This window comes from Archocentrus centrarchus, chromosome 20 (assembly GCF_007364275.1).
Source record: "Archocentrus centrarchus isolate MPI-CPG fArcCen1 chromosome 20, fArcCen1, whole genome shotgun sequence".
NCBI classification, from domain to species: domain Eukaryota; kingdom Metazoa; phylum Chordata; class Actinopteri; order Cichliformes; family Cichlidae; genus Archocentrus; species Archocentrus centrarchus.
In genome coordinates this window covers 12,999,463-13,019,628 of record NC_044365.1, presented here as the reverse complement: position 1 = coordinate 13,019,628, position 20,166 = coordinate 12,999,463, and the positions used below count along the sequence as shown (strand labels likewise).

Genomic DNA, 20,166 nt, shown 5'->3' with positions numbered 1-20,166 from the left:
GGGGACGGGAGGCCACGACAAAGAGATCCTCTGAGCAGCAGTGACTCTCTGAAATGAATTTAGTGAGTGCTGCTGAGCATCTATCTCCTTTTTCTGTTCAGCCTCAAAAAAGCTTTTATAATTGTATATATAAAAAAAAGATTTTGCATATTTGTTTTAAAAATAAAAACAATATTTCTAATTACAAATACACAATAGCACATAAAAGTTAGTCCTTATGTAAGAAAATACTACGAACCTCACAATTCCTGCTGCAAAGATGTTTGTACTTAAAGAACAGCCTTTACTATCTTTTGTGCAATCCTGCAGCCATCTGCATTTTATATTTATAGTAAGGGCACACAATGATGGCTGCAGCAAGCAGCCAGGGAAGCCTCAATAGCACAACTTCTTCATCTTCTGAATGCTACAATTAGCAGCTTTAATTAATACACACTTCAAAGAGGCTCAGAAGAACGTCTGCAGCCACCTAAACTTTAAAGGACAGTTCTTTGCAGGAGCTCATGTTGTAATGGACTAACTATTTACTTTGTCTTCAAATGATGGGAACTTTCTGAGTGGATGCTCTCGGAAACATTGAATTCCCTCACAAGAAAATAGCATTCGCTCCCTGCAGACAGCTCAGTAACCGGTCCTGCTTCATCACGGCACCAAGTCATTGCAAAGAGCCGAGCTGTAGCCGGCGCCGTTTGAACGAAAACGATTTAAATGCAGGATTCTGGTTAATGGTGCAAAAATTGAACCCAGAGAGGGCCTGTCTTTGGAGACAATTGCGTCTATAAATATTAAGATAGAAGAAGAAAATGCAGAGGACTCCATTTTAAGTGAACTGATGTTCGCAGCTGTGAACTGTTGTGCTACTTTAAAACAAATTACTTTTGGATTTAGTCCCCACCACCACCTCCTGCCCTGCGAACATAATGATGCTATGACATGTTCTGCCTGCAATCAAAGCATCATATTTGTGGTTGAGCCAAATGAATGCAGTGGTTGAAAGTCAGCTCCTCCGTGTGAACAGTAGATGGTGGTAGTAAACACTTTTACATGTAGCTCAGACAGGGACAGCAGGCTGTCACCTCCTTCACACTGTACAGCAGAATCCACCTTTTACTTTTATAATCTTTTTTCTTTTCCGAAAGCATCCTTTGGTAATCTAATGAGCTTTGAAAAATTGTTCCCACTCCTAACTCACCTTTTTTTTCCACACCCATGTTAACATTTTCCACAGATCAAAGACAAGTGTCATTACTTTCCCTCAACTCTGAATAACAATCAGGCATGAAGTCTACACAGTGTTCGACAAAACGCAGGAAGTGAGAGACAGAGCTGCTAAATCCCCCAAGTTAAGCTCCTCACCTCCTCCTTCTCTGAAGCGCCAGTCTTTCATCAGGCTGGTTTTATCGCTGCGTCAGAGCCCGGCGGCGTTTGAAGTTTCAAGCTTTTCCCTTCACTAAAACCGCACATCGAGGTGAGCGCCGGCAAAGACTAGATCCCCGTCAAGACGGACGAACGGGCTCATGAGTGCAGGAGGAAAGTAGGGTGAGAATTCGGCTCGGCTGTCGTTTGACATGCCAGACATGCATGAATGTTGGTGAGGTTTGTTTTTTTTTTCTAATGTGAAGGTGGGGAAATAAACTAAATGCACACAGCGACAGACAGTTCTTGTAGATTCACAAGTGGAGGGGATAAAAGCGCTGTCGATGCAAAGTAAAGCTGGCAGATCAATAACTGTGGGAACCAAAAGCCCTGCCAGAGACAATACCGTTCAAGGACCAGACTCATAGAGTAATGTAGACTCCAAATGGAAAATGTGAATATTCTGTGTAGTTGTCCAATTAACACTGTCATGCTTGGAGATGCAGTGTTGGCAGTGGTTTGACTTTAGGCAGTTTTACAAATAAGAACTGATCAGATCAAATCATTGGTGAACTCACCGAAAATAATCAGCTGACTCTCAACTATGCTTTACTGTGTCTTTCAGCTCTTTGTTTTTGTTTTTCATGAGGACAGCTTTTAAAAATTAATGTTTAGTAAGAATCGTTTGTGGGTTCTCTGTAACGTAGCTGCTTAATTCTTTGGAGGGATGAGGGGAGGTCTGGACCTGACCCTTCATTTGGAGAGTGCTCCATCTACATCTGTTTTCTGCAGCCTCCCACTCGTGCTTTGATTTTCTCCCACTGCATGTTGTTTGATGTCCCAAATTCCTAGCTGACTGGAAAAAACCCAGCTGGCTTTGTGCAAATGTTCACTGACGCATCGCAGCCACCGGTAATCATTTTCTCGTTCTCTGTATTTCTGTAATCTCTTCTCCTCTCTTTGTCGGTGGGCTAAGCTTGTACAGTCATCACTTTTTTAAGTCTTGCGCCGCTGTTAGGCACATCGTGGCGACGCTGGCAGGAACATGGCTCTCCCTCATTGTTTGTGAGTCATAACCAATTAGAAGAAACTCTGCCGACACGCTCGGCAGCACTGAGAGAGCGTGTGAATTTAATTGACGTATGAATGATTTTAGAAACGTTAAAAGTTCCTAAAATGTTTTTAAATCATAGTTTGGGTATCTTTTATATGTTAACCATAGTCTGGATACAGGCATGCAGCTGCTGCAGTGCTTTAAAGTCTGTTCTGCTTTTTCTTTGCTTGTTTCCCAAAAAGCTAAAGTTGGCTTAACTTTTAACTCTCAAGGGAGATATCATTAAAATAGTCCCAACAAACACGACTAATGCTGAGGGAGGATGTTCTCTTTAATCTGTAATGTATGTATACAAAAGAAAGGCCCAAAAGCATCTCGCTGCATGTCTTTGAATTGACAGCGCTGTGGGATAGTAAACTGGCTGGGGAATTCTTTTTTTTTTTTGCCTCTCTAGTTGGAATTGATTTCTTCAAAGGCGACTGTTGTTTTTTAATTAAACACTGAACTGGCTAATTGTGAAATTGATTCAGGTTGTGTTTTTCACTGTGTAGAGCAATACACTGGCACCTATATCTATATTTATCAGGGAAAGTAAAGCAGCTTGCACTCTCTGCCTGTCTTGCGCTTTCTAATTCTTGTGCTGCAGACATATCCAGGAACACACACAGGCAGTTTAGACCGTTTAATGCTGTAATCCCACAACTCTTCAAAATGTTTTGGAAGTTTCTCAGTAAGCTATACACATAACTGACAGTATGAGAGTCTTTTACTCAAAGCAAACCCTGTAAGCTCATCCTCAAAGTAGCTTGAAAGTCTGTATCAACAGCAGGATTATACATGGGACCAATCCGAACTTCAGAAGTGATTTGCACTTAGTTTACGCGTCGCTTCATGGGTGCATTTGGACAATTGAGCTATAATTGTGTGTTATGTAGACACATTCATGATAAACCTTTTTCTTTTCCCCTGCCAGTACGATTTATGTTGAGGGTGAGGTTAAATTTGCCTAGAAAATCGCATATCAAACCTCCACATCTGTCTTTCCTGAGGGCTAAAGTTACCTTCAGAAGCTCTATATTTCAACAGGGCATTTTGCCACTGGATTAATCATCAGGCCTTAAATTATTCATTGCTTATCCAATCTTGAAAAACTGTCCTCAGTTCAATGTAATTCCATAATTTTGCCAAGAAAAATTGCCCAGTGTGACACTGCCTGGGGCATCCTGGCAGTGGTCCACTGGCTCCCTCTTGATCTCTGCCCAGCGGTTCCTCTCCTTTTTAGGAAGACTGTTTTATTCTCCAAAATATACACAGTTATCCACAGTTCACACATGCAAGTACTTACTGGATTTACACCTCAGCTGAACACACTAGTTCAGTGTGTTCAGCTGAGATGCTCTTAAAGCAGAAATAATCTCACTGTTTCCAAATAGCTACGCAACAGTAGAAGGAAGAAGAGCACAACAGTTTTCTTACAACAGACACCCTCTGCCAGGTGACCCGACCGGGGTTGATCAAGCCCCAGCCTGTGTCCAAGCAGCTAACTACATCCCCCATTTTAGCCACAGCCATCTCAAAGGCTTCTCCGCCGCCTCTACACTGGTCCCTGTGACCTACACTGGCTCCATAGGCCTTGCTAAGCGAGTGGCCTTCAAATTGACCCCATTGATAGGCGTGAATATAGAGGGGTTGGGGCTTTAAGTTGCAACTGTTACTTACTATATATATCTTATATATTAGCTTAACTCTCTCAGCTAAGCTAATATATAAGATATATATTAGCTTAGCTTAACTCTCTCAGTTAAGCTAATATATATCTTATATATTAGCTTAACTGAGAGAGTTAGTAAAAACATAATGAAGTAAAAAGAAGGCAAAAGTTACAATTTATTGCTAGTTTACCTTCAGATTCATATCTGAAGGTAAACTAGCAATAAATTGTAACTTTTGCCCTCTTTTTACTTCATTATATTTTTACTTTTATTATTTTAGAAAAACATACCCACTGAGGGTATCACCTCAGTGGGCATCTCTGCATGTTTGATTTGGTAGATTTTTACTTTATTTTTTTTAACAACCTGCAGTCTTGGACAGGAAACTGACAGAGCTTTCACTGCTCTGAGATCAGTAAATTTTCTCTTACTAATAACCTTCACTTTGTGATGTAGATGAGTTAGAGTGTAGCATGAAAAAAAACTTTAATAATTCCTTTAGAACGTCAGGAGGAAATCCTTCACAGAGAAGACTGAGATGATGGAGAGGGGAAATCAGCTCCTGCCATTTATGCTTTGAAAAAACAGGCGAGCTGAACAGGTGCAGGCTGCACGAGGCACTCTCAGATTACTTTGTATGACAAACCAGTTTGTCAGTCGTTTCGCTTCAGAGAAACGTGTTCAGAGAACACTTACTTTAGCCTCCTGAGACCCTGCGTCCACATATGGGGACATTACATTTTGCCTTTGCTGCACCTTATACTTCATTGTGCTCAATAGTATTTTATACTTTGTTAAGTCATGTTGTTTTTGTTGTGCTATGCGATAAAATAATCCCAGTGTCCACATCTGAGGACATTTTTTTTTTCTCACAAAAGTATGTAACAACCATGTAACAAAATACAACTTCCTGTTCAAAGAGGAAGCTCAGTATATATACATATCAGGTCCATCTAATCACAAATAGAGAAAGGAGAAATTGAAAATGCATTGCAAACAGGAGCTCGGGTCTCAGGAGGTTAGGATACTTAAATCAAATTTGCTTATAATACAGTTTTTAATCCTTTTACTAAAAGACCACCACCAGTCATTGCTAGCTAATGGCTGCTCAACTCTGTGCAAAAGTCACAGCACAGCGCTGTTACACATGAGTCGTATGTGTTGTAGTGGACAGTGCTGCACCAACCACTTATATATTAATTTGCACCCCAGGGTCTTGAATGCACCTCCCTACAGTTTGTTAGTTCATACAAGGCTGCACATCTTGAGTCCCGAGAGAAAATAAGCACACAGAGCAAGAACCGAAGTCGAATGCCAGCCTGTAAGCTGACATCCCGTCTATTATTTTTATTTACTTTCCTTTTCGTGCCATGCAAGAATGAAGCAAGAAACCATAAGGGATTGATTTTAACCACTTTAATTTCAGCGTGAGGCAAACGAACTCTGATGTTTTGACTGGTTCGGATCTCTCGTAGCTGCTGACCTGTTCCTTTGAGAACGCGCAGTGAGACACCATAGAGTTTGCGGTCTGGGAGACAGACGTGACAGCGCTATGCTAACACTCGTGCTGTTAAATCTGCTGGGAAATAATCCCTCGTTTGTTGGCTGCACACTTTCCAATTAATCACAGCAGTCTCGGCGCTCGGTTAAATAGTCGGAATTTAGAATAATGACAAGGAGTCAAGCTTATTTATTCCCGACAAACATTTTAAGACTTCAATCAACTGTCGCCTCAGCTGCTCTCCCCGTGGTGAGAGGCGCGCACATACAAGCAGAGATGATTTAGTCCTCCCAGTGAAGCATCATAAATCACGCTTCTGAGTCAATAAAGCTCTCTGCTCGGCCATCTCTGAACCTTCCAAATTCACTGTTAGCCTTCCTGTCATGTTAGCGCTGCAGAGTAATTAACCAGATGTTGCTGCAGGGAGGAAAAAAAAAAAGGGGCCACTGGTGCACATTTCATGAAGACGTTTATTTTGGTTTTTTTTTCACGAAGATACTCATATCTGTAGTGTGACTCAGTAGGGATCATGAATTGCCTGAAACATACTATAAAGTGCTGGATTCACTTCACTTTTAAAAAACAAACAGAAACAAACCAAAAGAAAAAGAAAAAAAAAACAAAAAACTCTTACACATGTAAAGACAACTGTGGCTCCACTGCTGTTAGCTCGGTATTTAACTTCAGGTGACTGGGCAGATTTTCTGGCAGTTTGATAGACCCAAAATGCCAGCTGCAAAGCAGGTGAAGAATGATTGAGTAAACACTGAGATTTCATCCCAAACAAAGAGCGAGCAACCACAAATCTCACCGCTGAGAGGAAATCATTCTCACCTAAATCCCACCGAGACTAAAAAGGATTCAAGGATTACAGCAAGCGCTCACTTAGCTTTAATCAAAGTGCAAAGCTGTGCAGGCTACCGTTGTCCTTGTTAGACATTAGAGAAACGAACTGAGTCCTCACTCGTACTGCTTTAGCAACGGGAACATCTTCAGATGTGTTTCAGCTCGTCCTACATTTCTCAAAAATGTTCACCTTTTCTGTGTTTCCTTTGTGACTCATTCATATGTGAAACCAGGGCAGGCAAGAATACTCTCGCCTGATCATCTCCACCCTCAGTTTTCTAAGCTTGTGTTTGCGTGTTTTGCTTTTGGTTGTTTAAAGAGTTTTTGACGTTTTCCTTGTTATCCCGGAGCGCTGTGCACACGTGTGATCTCCACATAGAAGGATGCGCAGAAGACTTGTTTTTTTGTTTTTTTTTATCAAACGATGAAACACGGCGTATTTATGCATACGTCTCTTCTAGCTACTGCATGTATTTTCACTTTGCATCTTACTCCAGTTCTTCTTACCCCGGCATCATTACTCGCCCCTTTAATCCCTCCCCACCTCTCTTTTTACCCACTGTTTCCTCTGGGGATGTGACTTATGCTACACCGCCTCTTTGTACATACAGCACAGGTAACACTGAGAATAGACGGCAGTGTCTTTCTCGGTTCATCAGGGAGTGGGGGGAAGGCAAAGGGAGCCCTGAAGCTGTCTCACAGGCACAAAACCAGCAGAGGAAAAGGTAAATATGGATTATTGAGCGGCATGAGGGCAAATAGGCAGCGGGTACAAGAATAACACTCGTAAAAACTCAAAATGAAAATTATGGGGTGTGGAAAGGTTCACTTTCTAATAATATCAAATTGTAAAATAGATCCTAGCTGGTAAACTGAGACCAGAACACAAATAACTTGATGTTCCTCATTCATTTGAAGATTTTAACTCTTAAAAGTTACAGGTGAGTAAATCAACTCATGGTGCTTCCGTCACCTCTTGGACTCCCGGACATCATAATAGAGAGAACTTTCTCTCATTAGCAGTAACCCGTGACAAGGTTTCAGGCCTGAGATTAGGTCCGCCTCTTCAAAGGGAACTCAGTGGATAGCTGTGCTGAAAGTGATCAGGCTGCACTGGACAAGAGGATCACTTTTAATGAGTTTCCCCTCTGTTCCCACTAACCAGGCAGCTCCGCCTGAAGACTGCCTCCCAGTCCGCTGGGATGAAGCCTGATGTCCGGCCCGCTGGGATGAAGTTTCCTACATATACTGCAGTTTTCTCCCAGAATGGGTCCAGCAGTTCTCAGTGGATCTCTGAAACTTGTACAATATGTACTCATAGCTTCAATGCACACCTGCAGCTGACCTCCAGCATTTTGCAGGTCATTGCACCAACTTTCTCTGGCGTAATTGTAATTATACAGTCATTTATCAGGGAACAGGTGGTTAAAGAATGAACTATTACTAATAAGTTATTTTTATCTTACTTCACCACTGAAATGCACCAGCATAAAAGCAGATGACTAATTAGAGTCATTAGAAGATGATGAATTAGGAACCTGATACAGTATTAAATATTTAATCCTTTTTTTTTTTTTAAGTACAACAACATTTAACCAAATGCGCAAAAGACTGAAATGAGCCTGTGTGCAAAAGTATGTGTTTATTTTCCGTCATGACACGACTTCATGTGCTAAAGGGCTCTGCAGTGGTTGTGTAACGGGAAAAAAGAAAAAGAATATATAAAAGTGTACAAGCCCGTTTCCACAAAACACTGAGAAGTTGTATAAAATGGAATCTTGTGGCTGTTACTCTAAAGTACTTTATTGCACATTACTTGTTACTTTTTAAAGTGATGCATCACATTACTTATAGAAACTAGTTTATTACATTACTCGTTACAATCTTCTGTGTTACTCCGCAACGTGCTGAGGTGCCTTATGACTTATAAATACCAGTTAACAATACAAACCGCAGCCTACATACACCCACATGCTTCATAATCCAATCATCCTATCGCCCCTCCTGTGGCATCGTCGATGACAGATAGCATCATCATCAGATGGCAGAGGAGCCTATCGTTATGGTAACATATCCACCCACTGTAACATACAATGTGCAGCAGTTGATAGTTGTTGCCGGCCTCGATGCAGTTTACAATTTACTGTCAATTCATTTCCTTTTGTGCAATAAAAATGAAAGCAATGTTCATACCGCCCCTCCACAAATGTTGAAGCAACCTTTTTTTCCTGAAGTCACTTAGATGATGATCCAAAGGGCCTGCAACAAGAGAAGGTCCTTAAAATCCTGATGTGATGTATGAACTAATTTGCGGGTCTCAAGGCTACCTTAGCTGCACTTCAGACACACACACTATTATATTTGGTTGTTCACTGGAAACATCCACTGTGGGAAGCTCACCTCAGTCCTCTCCATAGACTTCAGTGTGACCTCTGAGGGATCCTTTGGGTTTTCCTTTTCTTTTTTTTTCTCTTTCTCCATGAGTGCTACTCAACAGCAAATGGTTTGTGTCGTCAATCTAAGGAGCTCAACCTGCCCCACCAACAATGCTGCCCCGGTTTATTCCCATTTCCGCTCCCCTGCTAAGAATCTTACTGACAGAATATATGGCGTCAGCTTGCTCCAAATCTTTGAGCCTTTTAGCCTCTTCTGTAATGCTTACACAGGGAAATTGAACAAGTGGACAGACTGTGCCGCTCCGCCACATTATACACTGCAGAGCGGAAATTTCATTCTCTTAAGCTGCCGCAGTGTGGTTGCTATCAGGAGAAAGCAGTTTATCAGTTTTTGAGTCTTTCTTTCATCAAGCTGAGTTGAGTTTTGGTATTTTCTGATCAACTGAAAACCAAATAGTATATGTATAAATAGCTTTAAAAAAAAAAAAAAAAGAGGCGAATACACCATTCAAAGAAAGTGATATTATACACTGTGAAAATCATTGCTATTGAAACTAGTTTTCATAATTATCCCTCTGCCAAATTATGGCTGTTTCACTCACTAATTGCGGTTTCCTTTCATTTTATTCATCCAGAATTAAATTATGTGAACAGGAGCCCAGAGTGGATAATAGTGACCCGAAGTCTACCACATAGGCTGCATTCCCTGTGTATATAAATGAGTGGCCTGAAACAGAAACCCTGCAACAGCCACAACTCTTTGAAAACCACACGGCTGTGAAAGCATGGGATGTGTTGTCCTTACATCATGCAAGAAGAGATCAAAGTAGCCAACCAAAAACGTGTGTTCTTTGGGTTTGGGGTGACTATGTAATTAGTTTTAGGGGCAACAAAACAGCATCATCATCCACATAATGTCATAATTAGCCCACTCGGAGTCCAGGGGGCTCCTTTGGGCGGCTGATGATGGTGACGCTGAATCTGCCCTCTTGTTTCATGTGAGCTAACATCAGGCAATTTGCCACCTTATTCCTCTCTTTCTCCTTTTTCATTCTTTCTAGCGAGTCTTTGATGCTGTGTCAAATGTCTCCCTCTTCAAAGTCTTCAAGGATGTGGACCCGCTGTACCAAAATTGGTCCCATCCATACACCACAGGCGTGTTATGAGCCTGCCAAATACTGAGGACATTGATGGAGTAGTAAGCTGATGCAAGGTTGTATGTTTCATCAGGTCCCAAAACAGCGAGCGTGCGGCCTCATTTTCAGTCTGATGGGATGCCGGAGACGAGAAAAAGTTCTGTCAGGCACTCTGTGAGAACGCTTCATACTTCCTCCTTCCAGCAGCGTCTCTCAAAGTTTAAAAACAGCATCCGTCCACTTTATCGGACCATGTGAGACATTTAATCTTTTCACATTGCTACCTCTTCTCTTTTCTGCTATTGATTTTGCCCATCATAAGCTGTACTGTAGATAACGATCGGCGTTTAATCGGCTGCATTATCAGCATGCCCTTCGCTATCAGTGCTCCCAGCACCTTAGGCTGTCCAGTCAAATGTTGTTCTGGCAAACAAACAGCCTTGCTATGATGTTTCAAACACTTCTCAATAACCGTCTCTTCCTGCCTGCCTCGCATGATTTTTTTGTTACGTAAGTATTCTTTTTGCACATAAGAATTTATAACTATATCTTGTTATAAAGCCTTTATAACTAAGGCTTAATAACAAAATACATATGCTTTAGTCATTAACCTTTTAAAGTAAGTTGATTCCAATTTTATTACATAATTGTGCAGTGGTTAACTACTTTGATCAAGACTGCAATGGCCCGACAACTTAAAAGTTATTTGCCAGGCCATTTTCTCTTTTTACTACTACTGATGGATTATAGGATCCATTATAACTTGGCTGATTGAAGATTTTTGAGGCGGATACTGATGTTGACCAAAGATGGGTTACATGATAGCTCCTCAGACCTGAATCCAAAAATATTCAGGCAGCGCTTTCATCAAAATGTGGAGAAAACTGACAGAATAACATGCAAATGACTTCACATTTCCACCCATTCCATTAAGAGATGGCTCAATGAGATAAACAGCAGGTAGTATTAATCTGTTGATTTCATGTATTCATTTGAGGAAGGTTACAGTCTCCTCATTGCTCCACAGAGGTCCTAATTTTGTGGGAGCTTCCGTTTCAATCATGCTCGTGTACATTTTGCTTTTATCACTGCACCAACTTTCCCACCTTATCCAAATGTGAGAAAATTTTGTATTTTCATTCAATTTTCCAAGTCAGATTGAAAGTATGCATAACAATATCAGGATTTTTTGTTCATATACAGCCAACATACCATTAGATCTATAAGGGTTTGTGCAATAACACATTTTTTGTCATTTTGCATCTGTACACCGCTTTGCCTTGAGAAACTCTTGGGTTGCTTTTGCACTATGTTTTGGGTCATTATCCATTTGCACTGTGAAGCTCTGTCCAATCAGTTTTGCAACATTTGATTTGGCTGAACACTTCAGAATCCATCCTGCTGCTTTGATCAGCAGTCGCATCATTAATAAACACTAGGGACCTCGTTCCATTGGCAGCTATACATGCTAGATGTTGTGACGGCCTTTTTCTTAGTCGAGGAAAGAATTGTGTGATCATCCGCTTTAGTTGTCTTCTGTGGTCTTTGAGGCCTTTCAGTGGCTGGCTCAGACAGCCAGTGCTTTCATTCTTTTTTAAAAAATGTACCAGCTTGTTGATTTGGCCATTCCTAAAGCTTTTGATATCTCTGTGGTAGGTTTATATGGGTTTTTCAGCCTAATGATGACCTCATTCACGTGCATCAACATCTCTTTGGACCTCATATTGAGCGTTTCAGTGAATAGCTACCAAGTATTACTTCATCACGTGGATTCAATTCCTGATAGTTTATCTTCTTAATTTGTCATGAAGTAATGAAGACACAGGCACAGAGGGAATATTTGAAAAAAACCTCTGACCTAACTGTATAGACTGGACATTGACACCATCGATGCTCCTGAATTCTCAAGTAGGGCAAAGTTGTGACCTTTGCAGTGAAATATCTCAACATCAGCTACACAGATAATCTGGTTCAGGCACTCTCAGTTGAGGAATCCTAATAACTTCAGCAACGGCTCGTCTTTTCTAGAGTGCCACCATTATGTTAACATTTTTATTTTTTAACAAAATGAAAAATGCTGTGAAGCAGAATGCTGTGAAATTTGGTACACGCATTACTCCCCCACAGGATAAACAATTATCAGATTAGAATTCCTGCTTGCTGTCTGTCTTAGTCTCTCAGTCCCCCGCATCCAGTTTCAACATCTTCACTGATTGATCCGTGACTGCTTCCAGAGAGATCCAAAGGCCGTGTCCCCCTATCAATAATAACTCTTTTATCCATGTCACTTTCTGCTGCTATTACTTACATTCGTTACTAGAGGGAGCAGCTATCAGCAAAGAAGCAAGCAATTTACTTGTCAAAATACGCTCCTATGTGTAGTTTGAAATATGACTGAAGGGGTCGCTCTGGTCTGGAGCCATCTGCTAAATTATGTAAATTGGGGCACTGAAAACAGAACATCTCCCATCCTTTCTTTTAAGGTTACTTTGGATCCTTTCAAACCGATTCCTCGTTGCCTTTTCAGAGAGGTAAACGTAATAATCACGCTTTTCATTCGGTGAAACGACGCTTTCTTTGATGGGTACTTATGCAGCTGTACCTGCCATTAGCGACAAATCCAGAAGTGGCTGTGATTCACAGCGAAGATTACTGCCAACGCCAAGGAAACTTTTTTTTTCCCTCCTTCATCTGTCAAGAATTTAATGCTAATCTACCTCTTCTTGTTACATCAGCTATTCCTTCCTCAAGACTTCTCTTATTTTCGCTGAAGCGGCTTTGATCCCCCACAGACCCAGGTGATCTTCTTCTCCGCATCATTTTGGTTAAGTGCTTAGGTTGGATTAGGAGGAATGGATAAGGCAAGGAGGTAAGAAGCTCCCATCTGTTCTCTCTTTACCCTGAGCCCCATAGGGAAAAGGCAACATCCAGCTGTGCAGATTGACAGCTTGCACGATGGCACCCCGGCACCAAAGATTAATCTTGTCTGCTACCTGGTACAGTATGTACCCTCCATGATTTTTTTCCCCGTCATTTGCCTCTTCAGTTTGTGCTTCCTCATCTGCAACCTCAGCCTCCTGTGACCCTCACTTTAGAGGATTAAAGGCACTCTAATATGATTCATGAGATACATCTAACCATTCTCTGCTGGTTACAGAAAAACACCACGCTCCCCGGAGAGTCGAACGGAGAGAGAGAGAAAAAATTATCTAATGGAGTTTTTGTTTCTGTGTTGCTAAATGGCTGGCCTGCCTGGTGCCTAAGTCTAAATGAGGACTGTCGTTTGGTCCCTGGTGGGGTTATCTTTTTCCTCTCTACCCACGCGCATCGCCCAGGCTCTCTTGGCTGCTACCCACTTGAGAGAACAGGCTAGATGATCCGCTGCTGCATCGCTCCCAGCAAATCTAACACAAACCAAAGAACCTTTCAAAGTTAAACAAATCACCCTTGGGCGTTGTGTCCTTCCACATTTGGCTCCAACTGTTAGAGCCCAGTAATGTTTGCAGACTGCATAAACAGCTGGACGGCACAGAAAGCGAGAGACAATATTGAACAATAAGGTGGCATTATTCATCTGAAAGTATTTCTCAGTGCTGAATACTGGCCATAAAGCGCATTTATTGTTATTTATGGTTGCTGCCACAAACTTTGGCCAACAAAACCTAATATTACTGACATTAAAGCAAAATTCAGCATTTGTTGGCCCTTACATTTGTAGCTTTTACCATCTTAGCAATGACAGCAGACCGGGAATCAAATTAATTCACCCAAATGACTGCTGTCAACATCTTTTGTAGTTTAAAGAGCAGCTGCTTCTGCCAACTTTGACCACCCACCTCTGTAGCTGTGCCTGTGCATGAGTGTTTGACAGTGACATCAGAGGTATGCTTTTACATAAACCTTTTATGTAATCCCGTGCTGGATCATCAGCCATCCTGAAAGCTCTCCTGCTCTCTCTGGTCATTTGGTGCCTCCACAGAGACGTCTCACATTTGGATCTCTGTCCTTGAGAATACTCAAACTCTCACCTTCTCTATGTGTGAGTAGCATCCTTGTCTCCTTTTTGTATGAATGATGTCATTAACTTTTTACTCTTTGCAAAAAAGTGTCCAAGCATCTTTCCCGTACTTGAACAGTGTTATGGTCTCCTTCCCTTTGTGTAACTCATGTCCTTGTCTCATTCACTTTGTGTGAATAGTGTCCTTGCCTTCTTCTGGTTGTGTGAATTATAACCTTTGTGTGAATAGTGTCCTAATCTCCTTCCCTCTGTGTATATTGAACTTATATCCTTCCCTTTGTGTGGATATTGTTCCTTGCCTGTGTGTGTTGCTCAATGTCATGACAAAACAGACAATGACAGAACTTTTCTCAGTGTGCTCTCCTGCGCATCAGCGTCAAATGTAGATATGGCATCATTGGGCTTGGGATCTAATGTTTTATAGTACTGCATTAAATCAGTGGCCTGCCTCTAAAGCCTATGGCATAGTTTGATGTGGACCTTCCACACCACAGTGACGCAGACCACTTTTCTCAATTTCATCGCTCTCACAATACGTGTACGGCCTCAGAGCCGGTTTTGAAGTCTCGTCTCCATCCTGTGCTTCAGAGAAAGTAACTGTTTTTCAGCATTTATTAGTTCCAAGTCCAACATGAGCAGCTCACTTTCATTCATGATGGCAGAGCAGCACAAACACAAACAATGACATCGCCCTCTGTGACAGGGATTCAGTGGAGTACAATAAATTACACTTAACAGATGATAGAATGATCAGTGTAAATGAAATAAAATGCATTTAACAGTTTTTCTAATGACTGCAATCTTAAAATATTTCTGCAGTTTGGTGCAATCCTACAGTTGATCCTCCTTCTAAACTGAAGAACTTCAGCTCGCTTTACCCTCCCTTTAAGTCAACTTTCTTCTGATTGGCTGCCCTTCCCACACAGAGGAACAAAGCCCCTCTCATTCAGCTCCATAATGAGAAAAAAATGTAAGGTTTGTATGAACACACCACATTTTTTCTGTTTAAGTAAATGTTGGACATGTTATCTGGCACTTCTAATAATTTATGAGCATCACTAACTCACCCGTCTTCTCCTTCCTCAGCTACTACATGATGTATCACTGTAAAAGTAAACTTTTTGGTGAATAAATAGTTTACTAATAGGTTATAGTTTAATGACAGCCATATGTTAAATCTTTAAATGGTACTTTCTATATGTTAGTGCATGCCACACTTGTGCGAATCATAGTTTATAAGTTATAAGGCTCTTTGACAGTTTTTGACTAATAAATGATTAATTTGGTCTTCAAGACCTGGTGGATGTAAGACAAATATTAACCGCTTGTTAACATTAGCTCACTCGACAGCCCTACAAAGTTTGATCAGAATTCATTTATAACTTTTCGAGCTATCGTGTTTGGTTAGGTCACTCCAAAACCTTCATTTTGTCTTTTTTTAGCCACTGAGTGGAGAACTTGCTGGTTTCAGATCATTGTCCTGCTGCACAACCCGAGTGTGCTTTAGCTTCAGGGCACAAACTGACGGCCGGACATTCTCCTTCAGGATTTTCTGATACGGAGCAGAATTCATGGTTCCATCAATTACTGCAAGCCATCCACATCCTGAACACTACCACCGTCATGTTTGACTGATGCTATGATGTTCTTTTTATGCTGTGATGGTTTTATGCCAGATGTAACAGGATGCAAACCTTCCAGTGGTTCAGCTTCTGTCTCATCAGTCCACAGAATATTTTCCCAAGAGTCTCGGGGATCATGAAGATCTTTTTTGGCAAATGCGAGATGAGCCTTTGTGTACTTTTTTGGTCAGCAGTGGTTTTCTCCTTGGAACTCTCCCATGGACACCATTTGTACCCAGCGTCTTTCTGATTGTTGAATCATGAACTCTGCGATTATCTGAGGTAAGTGAGGCCTTCTTTAAATGTCATTCTGGGTTCTTTTGTCATGAAGAAGCTCTTGGAGTTATTTTGGTAGGCCGGCCACTCCTGGGAAGGTTCACCACTCTTCCAAACTTTCTCCATTTGTGGATATGGCGCTCACAGCTGGAGTCCCAAAGCCTTAAAATAGCTTTGTAACCCTTACCAGAACGATAGATGTCACTTTGTTTGTGACTTTGTTTCTCAGCTGTTTCTTTAGATCGTGGCAATGTGTTGCTTTTTTGAGATTTTTTTAGCCTGCTTTCCTTCATCAGACAGGTTCTGTTTAAGCTTTCTTGATTCAGCGGGTCCGGCAGTATTCAGGCCTGGGTGTGGTTAGTGAACGTAAAGTCAGCTTTCCAAATGTGGTTAATCACAGTTAATTCATGATTTAACAAGGAGGGCAATTACTTTTTCACATACAGGGCCAGGCAGGTTTGGATAATTTGTCTCTTAATAAATAAAAGTATTTAAAAACTGAATTTTGCATTCACTCAGGGGTGTATGCGTGTGTGTGTGTGTGTGTGTGTGTGTGTGTGTCCAAACCACTGACTGGTACTGTAGATGTAGTGACATCTAAGTATATATAATGGAGCCCAGCTCCAGGCTGCCCCGGACAAAATAAATCCTTCTCCCTAACGAATATTGTCTGCCTCGTTAACAAGACATTAGATATAATTTTATCTGTCCTACAAGAGGGATCCTTTTATGATATAGGCCAAGTTAACCAAATGATATGAAATGTAATAGCCTGTATGGATTGGAATTGATTCAGAAAAATTGTACTTGAATCTAAGATGATGTTATCAAATTAAAGAAGTTTAAAATAGCGGCTACAAATCCTATTGAACACTGTAAAGGTAATTACTGTACAGCTTATCTGCAATAGACATATTTAGTTGCATTAATCACCTTTAACACAAAGGAATGAGAAGAATTATAGTGTTTTCCAAATGTGCTTGTTTACGACTCTCTAAAATCTCCCCCTGAAAAACTACCATCATTTAGTGAAAAGGCTACAGTTGAGATATCATACAAACATCATGGTCATCAGCAGAGGCCATCTGCCTCTTCATTATGAATCTCCAAATGTTTCACTGGTGGGCTTTTTACAGTTTGCCAGCATTAGGTAGGTGGAAGTGAGTCAACTGCACAAAACTAACAAAGAATGTTGGCAACAAATCCCAAAGTACTCCATGCACTTTTAGCATTCATAGAAGACAAATGCTTAATGCGACAAATAAAAACCGAAGAGAGAAGATGTGATTCAAAATATGATCAAATGTGCATTTTTTTCTGTAAAGCCTATGAAATTATTATTTTTGTCTTCCTCTAGAAAGAAAAGGAAATATATGAAAATGAATACAGAGCATATCCATAGGTACAATTGCTAAGTCTATGCACAATATAAAGGATCATTATATTGTGCATTGACCTAGCTGGGTGCAAATACTTGTGTTTTCACAGCACCTTATTCAAAGGCTCAAAGAGCTCTCAGATTACAGTTATTTCTGACAGAAACAACTTGCAGTAGAACTCAGTGAGGCTCTTAAACACTATTATCTGGCTGCTAGTCTTCAGGCTGAGGAGCACCAAATGTGACAAGTCTGAAAGGGTAGAAGTATTATCTTAATCACAGTCAGACAGTATAGTACAAAAAATATGAGGTTAATGCATATCATAGCTAATAATTCACGACTTGTACACTGTATATATGTGTTCTTTGTTTTACCAGTGTGCCACCAATCCATGGAATTTGGCTTGGTAGTTGTTGTGTTTTCACGGTGAGACATGGTACTGATAATGTCTCGCCAAAGGTTAAGTAAATATGTCTAAACCAGCCATTCCCAAAGTCAGGAGTGCTGCGGCCCATTTAAAAAACAGAAAATCCCACAGGGCCCACCCAATCTTAAATCTTCCCTCTCATCAAAATACAAGAGAAAGTGGTGTATTTTCTTGAAAATTTTATATAAAAACAAACACAAACATAAAAACAAAAACAACACAGGCTGCTGGCTAAAAATTGCTAATACTATCAGCCATATGTAAAGTGCTAATGCCAACATGTGACACTGGGACACAAATTTCAATACAAAAGCAAATTTAGTAACTTTAAATTTAGTAAAGTAAATTTAGGTCAGAGTAATAAGTAATATCACAAACTACCTGCCTCCTATTACCTGTTTGAATTCACTTTTTATATAAATAAATAAACTGATATAAATATGTAACTGTACATACTTGTGAATCATTTCAAATGAAATTTCTGTTATTACTGCGGCCCACCTGCAGTACCTTCATGGCCCACCAGGGGGCCCGGCCCACACTTTGGGAATCACGGTCTAAACCAGGGGTCGGGAACCTTTTTGGCTGAGAGAGCCATAAACGCTACATATTTTAAAAATGTAATTCCATGAGAGCCATACAATATGTTTAACACTAAATACAAGTAAATGTGTGCATTTTATGTAAGACCAACACTTTTAAAGTACAATAAGTCTGAATTGCATTTAGTAACGTTATGCTGTTGCTAACCAATGATAAATAAAGTACTTCTTACCATTAATGCGACTTCTGGTGCTGCATGGTTTTGCTGATGGCTTTGTAGTCTGGTTGATACGTGGTGAGGTTAAGCTTCATGCAGGAGTTGAGACTTCCATCCGTTAAACGTGATCGTAGGTTGGTCTTAATGTTCTTTAGATGTGAGAAAGACTGCTCACATGCATACGTAGAGCCAAACATTGTTAGTACAGCAATACTCACACGCTGCAGTGTGTGGTATGTGACGGGAAGTGCTTTCCAAGTTTTGACAATCAGCTGGTCTGCGGGTTGAAGTTTTTTCATTTCTCCCCACTTGTGTTTGCTCGCCAACTCTGCTTGCTGTCGTGCAAGTCTTTCCAAATCTTCATTTAGTGACTTGAATTTATTCACCCACATGTCTGAGGCCTTCAGGTCAGCAACTTGTAGCTCAAAATCTCGCCGACAGAGGCATGTCTTTTATTCGTTTCATTATCTTGTCTTTATCCGAAAAGTCGTCAAAAAGTTCACTGGCGACATCAAGCATGAATGTTTTGGCATACTCACCATCTGTGAATGGCTTTCCGTTTCTCACAATTGCTAAAGCACCAGCAAAGCTAGCCGAATTCCAGTCACCTTGTTGGGTCCAAACACGAAGTTGCTGCTGACTAGCTTGCACTTTGCACAGTAGCTCTTGACATGCTTTCTTCCTGCTGTCCCCCGCTGGGTATTTCGATGCAAATGTAGTATGGCGTGTGTCGAAGTGCCGCTTTATATTTGACCGTTTCATCGATGCAATTTTATCACTGCATATTAGACACACTGCAGAACCTGCTCTCTCCACAAAGGCGAATTCATCTGTCCATTCCTGCTGAAAAGTACGATACTCCTCATCTTTTTTTCTTTTAGCCATCTTCTTCGTAAAAGGTTTCCTCAATTAGTTAGCTGACTACTTGATTAAAAGGAGGGAAGTTTACTCCCTGACCTCACAACGACCCACGTACGTTAGGCATTATCCAATAAAAATTTGGTGTGGTCCCGGAGGACAGTTGTGATTGGCTCCAGCCACCCGCAACCATGAACATGAGCGGTAGGAAATGAATGGATTGAAATACTTGAAAATGTTATATATTTTTTAACGTTATTATTTTTTTTTTTATTAAAGATTTGTCTGCGAGCCAGATGCAGCCATCAAAAGAGCCACATCTGGCTCGCGAGCCATAGGTTCCCGACCCCTGGTCTAAACCATCTACCCATGCAAAGGTTAAAGAAGTCAGCTCGTGCCTAGATTGTTCATAATCCGCTCCTGCCTTATTTGTCCTCTGAGTTTCATCACCCATGATGTAATGATATTAACAACTGAAAAGTTGTTAATATCATAATATCAATATAAAACTTCATTTTATACACTGTTATAGCAAAAGAGTGACAGGAGAAATGCAGTGTTTTGTTTTTTTATAAACATAATAAATAAATATTTTACATGTTTTTGTTTGTTTTTCATTTTGTTTAAATCAACATCACAAACATTCATACAAAATCAATATGCCAAAATGCTTTTAATTTTAAATAAGCTACTGGTATATTAGCTGTATGTAGAAGCCTTTTGAGATCAGGGTTACACACTAAAGACGCTTGGTAACATTAAGAAAACATAATCTTTGTTAAAGAACTCAGCATATTGACTTGAGACATGTAACAAGGTATGTTT

General features: G+C 40.6%; 1 protein-coding gene across 1 annotated transcript in view; it reads right to left on the bottom strand.

Annotated features, from left to right (window-relative positions):
- The window catches only part of adarb2 (adenosine deaminase RNA specific B2 (inactive)), a 207,673-nt gene extending 188,227 nt beyond the window's left edge, over positions 1–19,446 (bottom strand). The window contains exon 1 of the mRNA XM_030757219.1: positions 18,499–19,446. The gene's annotated coding sequence lies outside the window, so the exon portion shown is untranslated. The remainder of the gene's footprint in view (positions 1–18,498) is intronic.
- Positions 19,447–20,166: the final 720 nt, after the last annotated feature.